Source organism: Salvia splendens, chromosome 18 (genome assembly GCF_004379255.2).
Source record: "Salvia splendens isolate huo1 chromosome 18, SspV2, whole genome shotgun sequence".
Classification (NCBI taxonomy): domain Eukaryota; kingdom Viridiplantae; phylum Streptophyta; class Magnoliopsida; order Lamiales; family Lamiaceae; genus Salvia; species Salvia splendens.
This window is the reverse complement of record NC_056049.1, coordinates 8,735,782-8,748,428: the sequence shown is the minus strand read 5'-3', so window position 1 is coordinate 8,748,428 and position 12,647 is coordinate 8,735,782. Positions and strand designations below refer to the sequence as shown.

Genomic DNA, 12,647 nt, shown 5'->3' with positions numbered 1-12,647 from the left:
TAAAGTAAACGCTCAAACCACATGTAAAATGGATGAGCAAGTAAAAAACAATCTGGTCTAAGATAATAAAAAAAAAGCAAATTAGTTACGGCAACCAAAACACATAGACCAACAAGAACAAACAAACAGAGCCAACAAAAGCAGCACACAAGACTCCACCACCTACAGCTCAGGCAGAAAACAAAAGGGAGGAGTACAAAGAGAGGTCACCTTAGCAACGTCCATGAAGTAGTGATGGTCCATCAATTTTTCCTGTCCATCGTCTAACTTTGGGCACCTCTTCACTCATTTGACTTGGTAGAAATGTGGTTGGGATCTGCGGGCGCGATTCGGATTTGATTAGGTTATATAGAAGATAACCGATCGGATGGATCAGTTAACAATTGTCGTTGCCACTTGATCAAGGCGTTCTCGCTCTCGCTCGCCACCAATGTAATTTGTAACTCCCGAACTCGCACAACTTTAACAGTAAAGCGGCAAGAATGGGGTCGATCCCACATAGAAACCGGTGTATCGAGTGTGTGAGTAGTGAACAAGGTTCGGCTGCTACCACGCTTTAGTTTGGGAGTTTCTAAGCTACTGGATTTACGCTAGGCAAAATGTAAACTATCTACTTGATCAAGCCACTCATTATGCTGACACAATTTAATGGATCAAGTAAGCAACATGCGGAAATAAAATCTTAACTACCTAGGAATGCTACGAAAAATACAAACACTTTGCCATTCAACATAATAAAGATTCAGACAATTAATCGAAGACTTAAAAGCGAAACTGAACTGGAATAGTAAACAAGATGACGAAAACAAAATAACTTCGACTTTTATAGCTCAGAACAGTGCGGTGAACATGCGGAATACAAAAAGATTGATTCTTTAACTACGAAATTAAACTAAGCTATCAACTTCGGAAATTAAGAAAGCGAGTAAAGCCGAGGAGTTCTCGGTTGGAAACTTGGGACGGCGCCAAACAGATATTGAGTATTCTGTCGCGCTCCCTTCGGTCGCTCTCTCTCTAACTATTTCTTCTACTACGCTACCTTCGGAACTGGAAACTAAAAAAGAAAACTGAAAGGAAGAGGCTAAAAAGAAGATTTTTAATTATGGTGGCTCATCCTCTATTTATTAGCTCGCCGCGCTGACCTCCAGCAGGATAACGATCTCGAAAGAGATATTCGCTCACACTGTGATCGAGCGTTTCATCGATTGATACTTGCCTTCCTTCTAGAATGGCGTCGCTTCTCAATAACAGAATGTTGACTCAGCTCCGTCCTTGCGTCTTGCGTTTCAGCACGTGTCCCCTTCCAGAACATCGTCCTTGATAACAGAATGATGATTACCATCCAGCTCATTAGCCTCACGTGTCCTTCTTCTAGAAACCAGTGGTCCCCGCCTAACTACTTGATCACCCCCTTGATCATTTTCCTCGATTTTTGGCCTTTTTCGCCTTTTGTACCAACTTGATCAGCTTTGGCCTTGTTGTCTTGGTCAAGCGGCATTCCTGCACAATTAACACTTGCTTTGCGCAATAAACTGATCAAGTAGCATACACCCCTAAACCAATGCATGAAATATGTCTTATCAAACTGCTCACACTTAAAACATACTTGTCCCCAAGTATAAAGAAAAAGAAAAAGATAAGGCAAATTTCAGTTATGGTTTACTCATTCCAAGAAAGTAAAAGAAGACGAAGAAAACAAGACTCAAAACAAAAACACATATTCACATAGATGCATTAGACCGAATAAACTTTCAACAATCTTACCCGAGGTCGAGGTCAATCCATTTTCCAGTAGCTTATGTTTCTTCCCTTTCGCGTTCACTTGATCAAGGTGTCAGTTTGTCAAGATTGCTCAATTAAAAACCAAATGTTGGATTCGCTCAGTCATTCATTTCTCACCAGAGATGTTAGGACTGTTCACTCAGTATTGCCACAAGTTTAATACATCGAATCGGAGTGCACAAGATAGTTCCTTAAGGTCTTTGTTTCGGGTGTGATGAGGCTTAAGGGAAGTAATGTATTAAGGTAGGGTCCTAGGGGTTCTAAGTTAAAATTATAAATGGTAAAAAGAAAAAGAAAAAACATGAGTCAAGAGACCAAAGATCTGAACAAAATTGTTGGATCAAACTGTACTATTTATTCTGCCTCTAAATATCTCGCTGGGTCAAGTTGCGACATCTAGCCTTTAATTTTTGGCTTATTCCCTAACTTTCGATTTACTGGGTCAGGTTATAAATTTTCCCTGCCCTCTTTTTCTTAAACTTTCTTTTTCTGATATTTCTAACATTTTTTTTACAACTCGATTCTTGACTTGATCAACCTGATTGACTGACTTGCTCAACCCGGCTACCCTTTATTTCGACTTTCTATCGTTATACCCCTTTTCTTTTGAAATGATTCATCTCACTCACCCCTTTTCCTCATGGGTTTGTAAAAAAGTATAAGGATGTGGGTTTCGGTTTCAAAAGAACGGGTAAGAGTGTATATGGGCTCAATGCGGTTAACTAGGGGGTGCCTTGTTTGATGGGGCGGGTTCATGAAACGAAAGAAGAAAAGGCTCAAATGGTTAAGTCATAATGCCTTTAGTCCTTACTACTTGTGCAATTTTCATCTAAACATTAAAGAGCAGCCTCTCGTAATTTTTTCTTTGTAAAAATAGTAGAAAGTGTTCTACTTTGGCTTATAACTCACATATAGAGAGGCTTCACATATGATTTTAAAATTGAGCATTTCCATCATACTTGCATCGTTCAAACTGATCAAGCTTTAGCAATCAAGTTTCTACACGTAAACATACTGATTCCTTTTTCTTACTCTTCCCAAAGCAATCAAGTCTTTCATTTATCCAATTGTATGCATACTGTCTTAATTATTACTAATTGATATTTGCATTTTTTTTTATAAATTTGACATGTTTGATTAAATTGAGGCTAACCCTCCCCCCTCCCACTGCATATGAACTCGTCATCGAGGGACTTGATGCAGGGAAAAAGGGTTAGGCAACGGCACAGACAAACAAAGGAAAACTTCTCACACTTAGACCAGACACTGGGCTAAGTGGGGGATAGTGCCGACAATCAAAGCATATCAATCAAAACAAAATAAACACAATAACGAAAAACATATAGGCAGTCACAACCAAGACAACATGCATAATCTTCTCACACTTAGACCCAACAAAGGTTTAAGTGTGAAAGTGAGACAGAATATCAGTTATATTACAGACCAAAATAAAAACATAAATTGTATCAAATTGAAATGAGCTGAGTTCAGGGGGTGGTATACTAGTGCTTCCGTGAGGGTTGACCGGGGGATGCCGAAGGATGCCTGAAAGTGGAGCGCCGGGGTGGAGGAGAGCTTGTAGAGGGAGGTGGTGGTTGCCTGGCAGGGGCTTGGTTGCGGATAGCCTCCAGCAGTCTGGCCAGTGCGACCAGTTGAGCATGTGAGTTCTCCGTCAGCTGCGTTAACATCTGCTCCAGGCGGAGCTTCCATCCATGATCTCCTTATGCAGCCTCCTCTTCCCAAGATATGGAAAACCTGCAAATAAAAATCTGAGATAGAGAAAAAATTTGACTTATGGAAAGTCCAAAGAAAGAGAAAGTTATTTATCTATTTAATTTCTCAAATTCTCTATATGTTAGGCCCTTCTTAGTACGATTGAAGGGATAAGAGAATGAAATGATGATTAATACTTCCATTCTATTCCGCAATTTAGAGTATAATGGAATTGAATGTTCATATGATGAAATAGATGGGAGAACGGAGTAGGCATACAAATGAATATCATTTCTTATTTTCCTTCCATTTCTATCTTGATTTCATTCCATCATATCAAGAAGGGCCTAAGTATATTCTTGCCCGTTATTACTGCTAGCTACTTAATTTACTACTCCCTCCGTCTCAGCTAAAATGACATATTTCTTAGTTGGCATGAGATTTAAGGAGTTGTTGGTTAATGTGTTTAATTGGAGAGAAAAAATGTGGTTGTAAATATGAAAAAAAGAGAGTTGAATATTTTAATTGGAGCAGGATAAAAGGGTTTGGATGTATTAACTCTAGAGATAAAGTTACCCAAAATAGAAATGCGTCTTATTTAAGACAAATTAAAAAAAATATAATCTTAGCTGGGATAGAGGGAGTATCAATTATGAAATCAATATGTCCGCCGACTGCTCACTAGTCTCTTCGCATCAGGCTCAACGATCGCTGTCTCGAGCTCGGTGGATGTTGGGCGTAAATCTCGTAAAGAAGCGTTTTGAAGTGGGCTGCAAGATGTCAGTGGTCGACCGCTGACTATCAGTAGACTGTTGAGTTGGTTTAATAGGTCTGGACACTAAACACTCAACAAACACTGTAAAAAAATCAAAATGTATAAAATATGTAATAGATCACAATTCACATGTTATGTAATTCAAAACATGCCATATCTAAAGTCTTGGAATCATGCAAGTGCAATTTAAGATTCTCCACTAGCGGCTGCAACTGATTAATTGGAGCTCACGGTCGAAATAACGAAGCAAAGTGACTATAGTGGTACTTATGTAAAATAAGGGGACTATAGTGGTATTTATGTAAAATTAAGGGGCAAAACTTGAAGGAAAAGACAATTGAGAGGCTAGAAGAAAAACTAACTCGCGCTTAAACAGAGCAATACGAAAAACAGCCTTATCTTCAACAGACCAGCAGCGCCAGAGAAGATAACGAGCCTCTCAATTTCGACCTTGATTTTCCCGGCCAAATCGAACCTCGCCAAACCGCTCTCTTCATCTACATTCCACGGTGTTCGTATCGCGCACCGCACCCATGCCTTACTCACCGCGCCGCTTCTCCATCTTATTCGTCGGTGGTGATGATGGCGAAGAGAGGAGCTGAAGGAGATAAGGGAGAAGTCTACCGAGCAGATTAATGAAGAGATTGTCGACCTTAAAGGGGAGCTTTTCATGCTCCGCCTCCAGCGATCGGCAAGGAATGAGTTCAAGTCTAGCGATTTTCGCCGAATGCGGAAAAGGGTAAAAAAAGCTTAAGGAATTTTGAATTTCAGCTGTTTTTTGCCTATTGAATTGTCAATTTTGATTGGGGTTTTTTTATTGTCAATTTTTGAGGGGTTTGTGAAATGGAGCATGAATTTAGGGTTAATATGTGATTCTTATGCTAATGTCTAATCTTCAATTACGATAATGCTGCTCTGTGATTTTCCTAAAACTGAAATGCTGCAGAAATATTGGTGCATAGGTTTGATTTTGGTGGTTGAATGGGTTTTTTTGGTTCTGAACCACAATTAACATTAATGATTGTTATTTGGAGAGAGAAAGATTTAAAACAGAGAAGAGGATTGTTTGAAGTGTCGGAAGAGCGTATGTGGACAATTAAATGGATAAATTCTTGAGATCTGCTGACAAGGACGGCCCCACTTGACAGAACTAGCTTCCGTACCTTCTTCGAACTAATTCAAATTGTTTTGTGCAGATTGATGTATAAAATTCCTGTAAAATAAAAAATAAAAAATAAAAAAAAGTAAAAAAATATGAATCATGAAAATCGAAATATGGAAGAATCAGCGCATAGATAGGAATAGGAATTAGGAAGAGGATAAGAAAGTCATGGGCATGGGTTGGAAATGCTCTGTGATCTTAATCCATCAATATCTTCAATTACAAACAAGTCATGGGCATGGGGCTTCTCCGTTCTTATCCATTTTGGCAGGCTTTGTTGACTCCGTATTTCGTTTTTCCTAGCCCCCCTTGACGTGACTATACTTGTAGACCTTGAGTGTCACAGTATAGTGTATGTATTTAGAGACGCATGAGCCTCATGTGTCTCTCCCTAATGCGTCGTTCAAAAAAAAGCGAAAAAAATGAGAGACGCATGTCCCTCATGCGTCTCTACGAAAGACGCATCTCCATCATGCGTTTCATTAAAAGGAGATGCATGAGGGTCATGCGTCTCTCCTAAAATCGGAACAAAAAAAAAGTCCAATACACTCGAGGAATGTTAATTGTGGTTTAGGAAAAAAAAGAAAAACCTGTGGTTGAATGTCTGATGTTGCTAGGTTAAAAAGATGTGAATTAGACGGTGTTAGTTAGGCCATCCACAACGCTGTTGGTATACCGTTCCTTAAACAACTATTTGCGGACCCCACTGTACTTTTTTACTCCATTCCTTAACTAAGGAACGGAACCTGCAACCCTCCGTTCCTTATCCGTTTTTTAACCGGTCCTTAAATTACTATTCATTCAATTTCATTTTTTATTTTTATTTCCAATCCAATTCAATTAAAACAAACACACTTCATTAAAAAACACACATCATAAAAAAATTTACAACTTAAAATTTTAAAAAATAAAAAACACACAATTAAAATCCTAAAAAATTAAATGTTGCATAATTTAAAATCCAAATTTAAAGAAAATAAAAAAACTACTCCGTCGGCGAATCATCCTCCGAATGAGTTCGAGGTGCAGGGGAGGCGGAAGGCCAAGTTGTACTGCCATATGCACAATTCCGTTCCACCAGGCTTGGTATTGGGAGAGCGAGAAGCGGGCAGTGTCTGCCATTGTGGCGGTCATGTACACCGCCATAAGGGTGTTCGAGCCTCCCCCGAGCCCGATCCCGCCTGGCTTGATTCGCCTCGGCCCTTCCTCGCTCTAGCCGCCTTCGCCGCCTTACTCCCTTGCGGCCGACGGCGCCCACGGCTGGATACCGCGGCATCGCAGGCCGTGCCCGCAAACTCCTGCGGTGCACCCTCTTGTCCGCCGCTTCCCTCACCGGTGTCACCAGACGAGTATTGGCCACTCGCCGTGTGCTTCGTGCGCTTTGAGGTTGAGCCCGAGCTGGAGCGGACACCGCCGGCCCACCTTTCCTCGTCCTTGACGACCTGCCAAATATCAACATATTTGAATTGTTTACTGGTGTCCTGGTTGTAGACGCGCAAAGCTGCCCTCAGAATGTCTGCTCCCGAAGCTCCGCTTTGGTAGATGCACCAAAGTGAGAGCGGAGCATCTTATATGTGCGCTTCCGGAACCCTTTCGGCTTAATCTGGTGGTAGATCTCGGTGACCTTTTCCCAGAAGCACTTGTTGGGTTGTTGATTCCCGACGACGGGATCATACGAGACGGTGATCCAGGCGTTGTACACCGTCATCGTTTCGTTGTTGTTGTATGGATGCCGGCCTAGATCCTCCTCTTCCTCCTCGCCCGCCTCCGACTCCGCCCTGGAGCTTCGCCTGCCTCGGCCTTCTCCCCCGCCTCGGCCTACTCCCAGAGTGGGTTCAACGGGGAAATCCTTCTGAATCTGGGATAATCCCTGCGAATACCGCGGGGTGGAGGGACGAGCGTATGCATCCACGTCAAAAGTGGGTGGTTGGTACCCACCCGGCGTCGCCGAACCCTGGGTGCCCGGCGTCAACGAACCGGAACCACCCAGTGTGTTGTACATGGTCTCCCAATCGTTAAACGTGTTGAGAGCCCACCCGCCGGAGCCGCCACCGCCGGAGTTGCCGTCGCCGGACATTTTGTGATGAGATGTTAGATGAAAATTGGAGAGAAAATGAAGTTGATTTAGGAGGAATAGATGTGTAGTTGTGTGTGAAATGAAGTTTATTTTTTAAAAAATTCGAATAAAAAAAAAAAAATTTATTGCGTTAGCACGTGACGACGCCCACTCGCAGGCCGGCGAGTGGGCGTCACGCACGACGCAGGGGCGCGCCACGTCGCCATGGCGCGTGGCGTGACAGCCCGTCCCGCGTTTCGCAGGGACGGGTTACTGGACGAGATGGGAACGGTTCGGGGGCGGGACGGTGTGCCGCAACGCGTCGCGCTGGCATTTCGTTCCTCTGGAACGAAACGCGGGACGGTTCCGCGCCGCGTTGTGGATGCTCTTATATGATTGCCATTGAAGCCCCCTCTCTTTTTGATGGGGGATTTATGTTCCTTACTAACTGTTTGGTGCTTCTTGAGGCATAACCCTTGTACAAGATGTTTTGTGCACATGAAAATGTATTGATGTTTCTAATGTGTATTCCCCTCTTCGTTTGTATGTTTACTCGGTATTCAGAAGTACTAGAGTGGCCTAACACTAAGAGAATTGGATAGTAACATAGTAAAACAATGGTGAGATTATTGTGTCAAATAGAAGAAACTTATCTTGATTTTGATAGGTTTATTGACCTTCCCCTGTATATACCACACCCAACTAGGATATAACGTAAAATGCATACAGACTTTGGCAATATGACTATGAGATACAGCCTGCTATGGTGCTTTTGCTTGTGTGATGTGGTTGAATAGCTCGAGAAGGTGCTGCTGGCATTATTGCTTAGTACTTATGATCATTACTTCTTGAAGGAAAGGGATACAGATGTATGATGACTTGCAAAAGATTTGATATATTCCCAAAAAATGCTTTCTTGACCTGTACTTTTAACCCTCACCTGACCTCAGCATACATGTCTATGACTTATCCGTGTCATTGTTAGGCTCATCTCTGTTCTTATGGTTTTAAAAACAGATAGCCCGAATGCTCACAGTCAAGAGGAAGGAATCAACAAGAGGCTGTCAAGAAAGCTCCACAAGAAATGGAGGCAAAGCAGATATTTGAGTTGGGGCAGAATCTGAAACAGATTGTGAAGCTGAAGAACTGCATAATGCTAGAGCTTTTTGATATTGATATGAAGTGAATGTAGTATATTCATCAATATTGATTCAAATGTCCTAGAGTTGTCAAAGGGTCTTGGCCCGGCCTGATTTTCAGGCTAACCCGCCCAAAATTTGAACAAAGAGACTTTTGATTGCTCTACTCTAGACTTGAAAATGGTCTTGTTCAATGAATGTATGGCTGAATCTACAGCCCTTATTTAAAATTTGAATAGCTTTTAAGATTCATTCGAGTTTAATGGGCTTGCCAATATATAGTGAGAGTTGTGTCAAATGGACTATTAATTTTTCATGAAAAAAACAGACTTAATTGCATTAATTCTGTAATGTAACTGCAATGCTCTGAACTTATAAAATAATTGTATTGAATCTGTGTACGAGTAGATGAACGTTTAAATCTTTCATCTAAAATGTCATGGAAATTCAATCTCACGACATTTGGATAATTTACCACAAATGTTACGAGGTGACTTGAACTTGTAACCTTGTAGGACTAGGGCCTTAAGCTCCCACCAAATAATTTTAATTGTAAATTTTGTTATAAAAATGGTAAAATCATTCGTATGCTTTTTAGACCATCTCCAACCATGCGCTAAATTTCATTTTTTGGTGTACAAAACTTCTCCAATTATCCAAACCTATTTTTGCATTTTTCAACTGAACAATATCAAAATATGGAGCTACTGCAAAAATTTTGTGAGAGATATACTTAAAAATAGTGTAAAATTTGAGTTTAGTATAAGAGGTTTGAGTAAAATTACTTTTGAATGTGACATATACATAAAATGAGTTTAAATTTAATGTAAATAGTTGAAGCTACTCTTATAAGTATTATAAAATAGCACTCCATCAAAATGTGTTTTTTGCATACACCCCTACTTGTAATCATATTCCAACCAAATTGCCCAATGACATTATATACCTAATGTGTGATATGCTGTCAACGTTAAAACCAATTTGGGAAAATGTTCAACTTGGTAAAATCAGGAATTTAGGGTATCTTGCAACGAATTTTTTTACTTTAGAGGTCAATCTGCCCCGGCAATGTTTCTTAGATTTAACCTATGGTCAATTATAATATCCCAAATTAGGGTCGTCATTGTTTGACCTCTCATGGTTGTCCTTTTTCTTACCTATCAACCAAATGGATCTTCATTTTTTTTGACAAAATCTTTGTATAAAATTAATAGCACATAAGTCGCAAACAATATGTAATTACGCAGTGGCTTGATAGTAAATGACCAATTAACGTTAAGCTCATTAATATTGAATTCGTCATGATTAGGATTAAAATACATTATTAGTGTTTACTAAGCAAGTCATCGAAATTCTTAATCCCGGAACATAAGTCATAACAGTTGGGAAAAATTTGAGGTTAAGCATATGATATTACAAAGTTGGAGTCTTGTACAAGACTAAACCAACAATCAATCATAGTTAATTTTGAATTATTTATGAGTTAGTTAATAAGATATGACTGTTTAGTGTTAATTGTCCCATTTCTTTGCATTTAAGGAGACATGAAGTCCTCTAAAGAGTAAAGATACGTAAGATGAAATTAGCATAGACTTAATCGGCCTAACACGGTTACTTAACGACTTTAATTAACGTCCTTGCTTGGAGCATCCACACTGGGGCGGAGGATAGCCCGCCCGATGCATCCTCCGCCCTATAATCAGCCACTGTAGGTGGGCGGACGATGCTCCCCCCATCGTCCGCGCCCTATCAGCCAATCTTTGCATCCTCTGGCCTATCCTCCGCCCCATTGCGGGGGTCCGGACGATGCAACACATTTTCCTATTTTATTTATTAAAAAAATATTTTCTTCAATATGTATCACCGTTTTTTTACTTCATTTCACATCTTTCACTCCACTCTCTTCCCCCATCTCAATTTTTCTCAAAATTCACGAATGAATCCCGACGATTTTCTATATTTGCAAACATAAAATAAATATTAAAAATAGGATTTACCTTTAATTTGTGGTGTTTTTATATTTATTTTGCTAATTGACATATTTACAAACATAAAAAAATAAACATATACAAAATAGTAGTAGTTAAAACTATAGGGTGCCCACTGCAGATGGATAGGGTGGAGGATGAAATGTTGATGTAGCGGAGGATAGGGCGGGCTATAAGGCGCCCATTTTAGATGCTCTTAATATTTAACTTTTAATTATGAATTACTCCCCTAGTTTTTAAAGTAAATATTGGTATTATCTATTTTTGACTTAGACATAGAAACACACGAAATTAATGGTTTGGGTCAAATCCTCTTAGGCTCTTATTTTTATCGGGTTGACCCCTTCAATCTTGATTATTTTTGGTTGAGTTTGGGTTTGATTGAAAATAATTTAGTTTTTTTTATACATATAAAATAATGCTAGTACTTGAATTTTATTCTCTATTAGGTTTATAACATATACAGAAGATTGAAAAATTAGGTTTAATTGTATATTATCAAGTTTTAATCATGAAAATTAGGTTTATTTGTTCAGGTTTTTACCATGTAATATCATGTTAGGGTAGTTACCGTGTTTGTATCGTGTCGTGTCAACCCATATCATATCTTGTCGTTAATGGGTTTGTCGCGTGTCGGGTTTGAAGGTAGCAGATTGAGTTCGTGTTCGATTCAAGAACTTCGATAATAGGTTATATTCAAGTAAGACGACATTGTTGTGTTAGATTGTTATCAAGTTGACCCGTTAACAACCTAACCCGCACGATTTGCCACCACTAATATCTTTTAGTATTACTATAACGTAAAAATTAAAAATTATCCAAAAAATTAAAAGTGAATTAAAAAATTGCATGCCCTCTCTAAACAAGTTCACCTATCCATATATAGAGAATAGAACCGCCGTCGCTGCGATTTGGCCACCGTCCGCCACCACCTGCGGCTAGGCGTCGCCGCTAGTCTCCAAGTGGCGAACATTAAAAACAATCTATCTGAAATCCAATCAACAATAACAGAAACAAGCTGCCACCACCGCTTGATTTTGCTACATCTGCATTCCATAATTTTCAACCTATGCTGCGACTACATTAAAATTTGGTGCAATAATATTATTAAATTTAAATGAAATGGAGAGAAATTTACTTGGCGTGTATCACCATGTAACAGTCAGGAGATTTGGATGAATTGGTTAGAAAACCATCACAACAAGCAAATTAGTTGTTTACTTGACACTAACACAATTCTTTTTTTTTTCAAAAATATAGTAATTGAATATCTATATTTTTTAATATTTTGTTGATGATATCATCTGTAAACTAAGCTCTCTACCTTAGTTTAAGAAGCAATATCTCAATCTTCATCGATCGTTTTCAAATTTCATAATTTTCTATAATTTTATAACTATACATAGGCAAACCGTAAAAAAGTGTTTTAATAAAAATAGATTCAATTGTTATAGTTCGAGGAGAAATAGTTCAAAAAATCATCAATAGTATAAAAAAAAGGCGACATCACATCATATATGGAGTATGAAATTATTATTGGAATAATAATTAACGAATTTCCAAGCTCAATCAGTTCAATTTTCTCTTGAATTCATTGAGATAAATAAAATAATATATATGTAGACTTTTTTTAATATTTTGTAAATTTGCTATTCTCGATATATAATAATTGAAAAATTATTTGTATACTTGTATTCTATGCACGAAAAATACAAAGTTATTATAAGTATATAGTAATATACAAGTTGATAATGTAGTTGTTGTACAAAACATTAATGAGGTTATCCACTAGGCGTCTAATTAAATATAAAATCGAATCTAATCATTTCAGGATTATATGTGAAATATCAAATCGAATTTAAGCATTTTTAATATTTTCTTTTTTGTAAAACTGTGTATATTTGATTTGTGTTTGATTTCCTTTTAAATATTGATAATTTTACACAATAAATAATTACTGCTGATTTAATTCACATCGTAATAACAGTATATGCATTTATCTCTGTGACTATATATATCCAATATAAATTGG

At 38.7% G+C, this 12,647-nt stretch overlaps 1 pseudogene; it reads left to right on the top strand.

The window, feature by feature from the left end:
* The first annotated feature begins 4,631 nt into the window (after positions 1–4,631).
* Positions 4,632–8,904, top strand: LOC121776694 (annotated as a pseudogene).
* Positions 8,905–12,647: the final 3,743 nt, after the last annotated feature.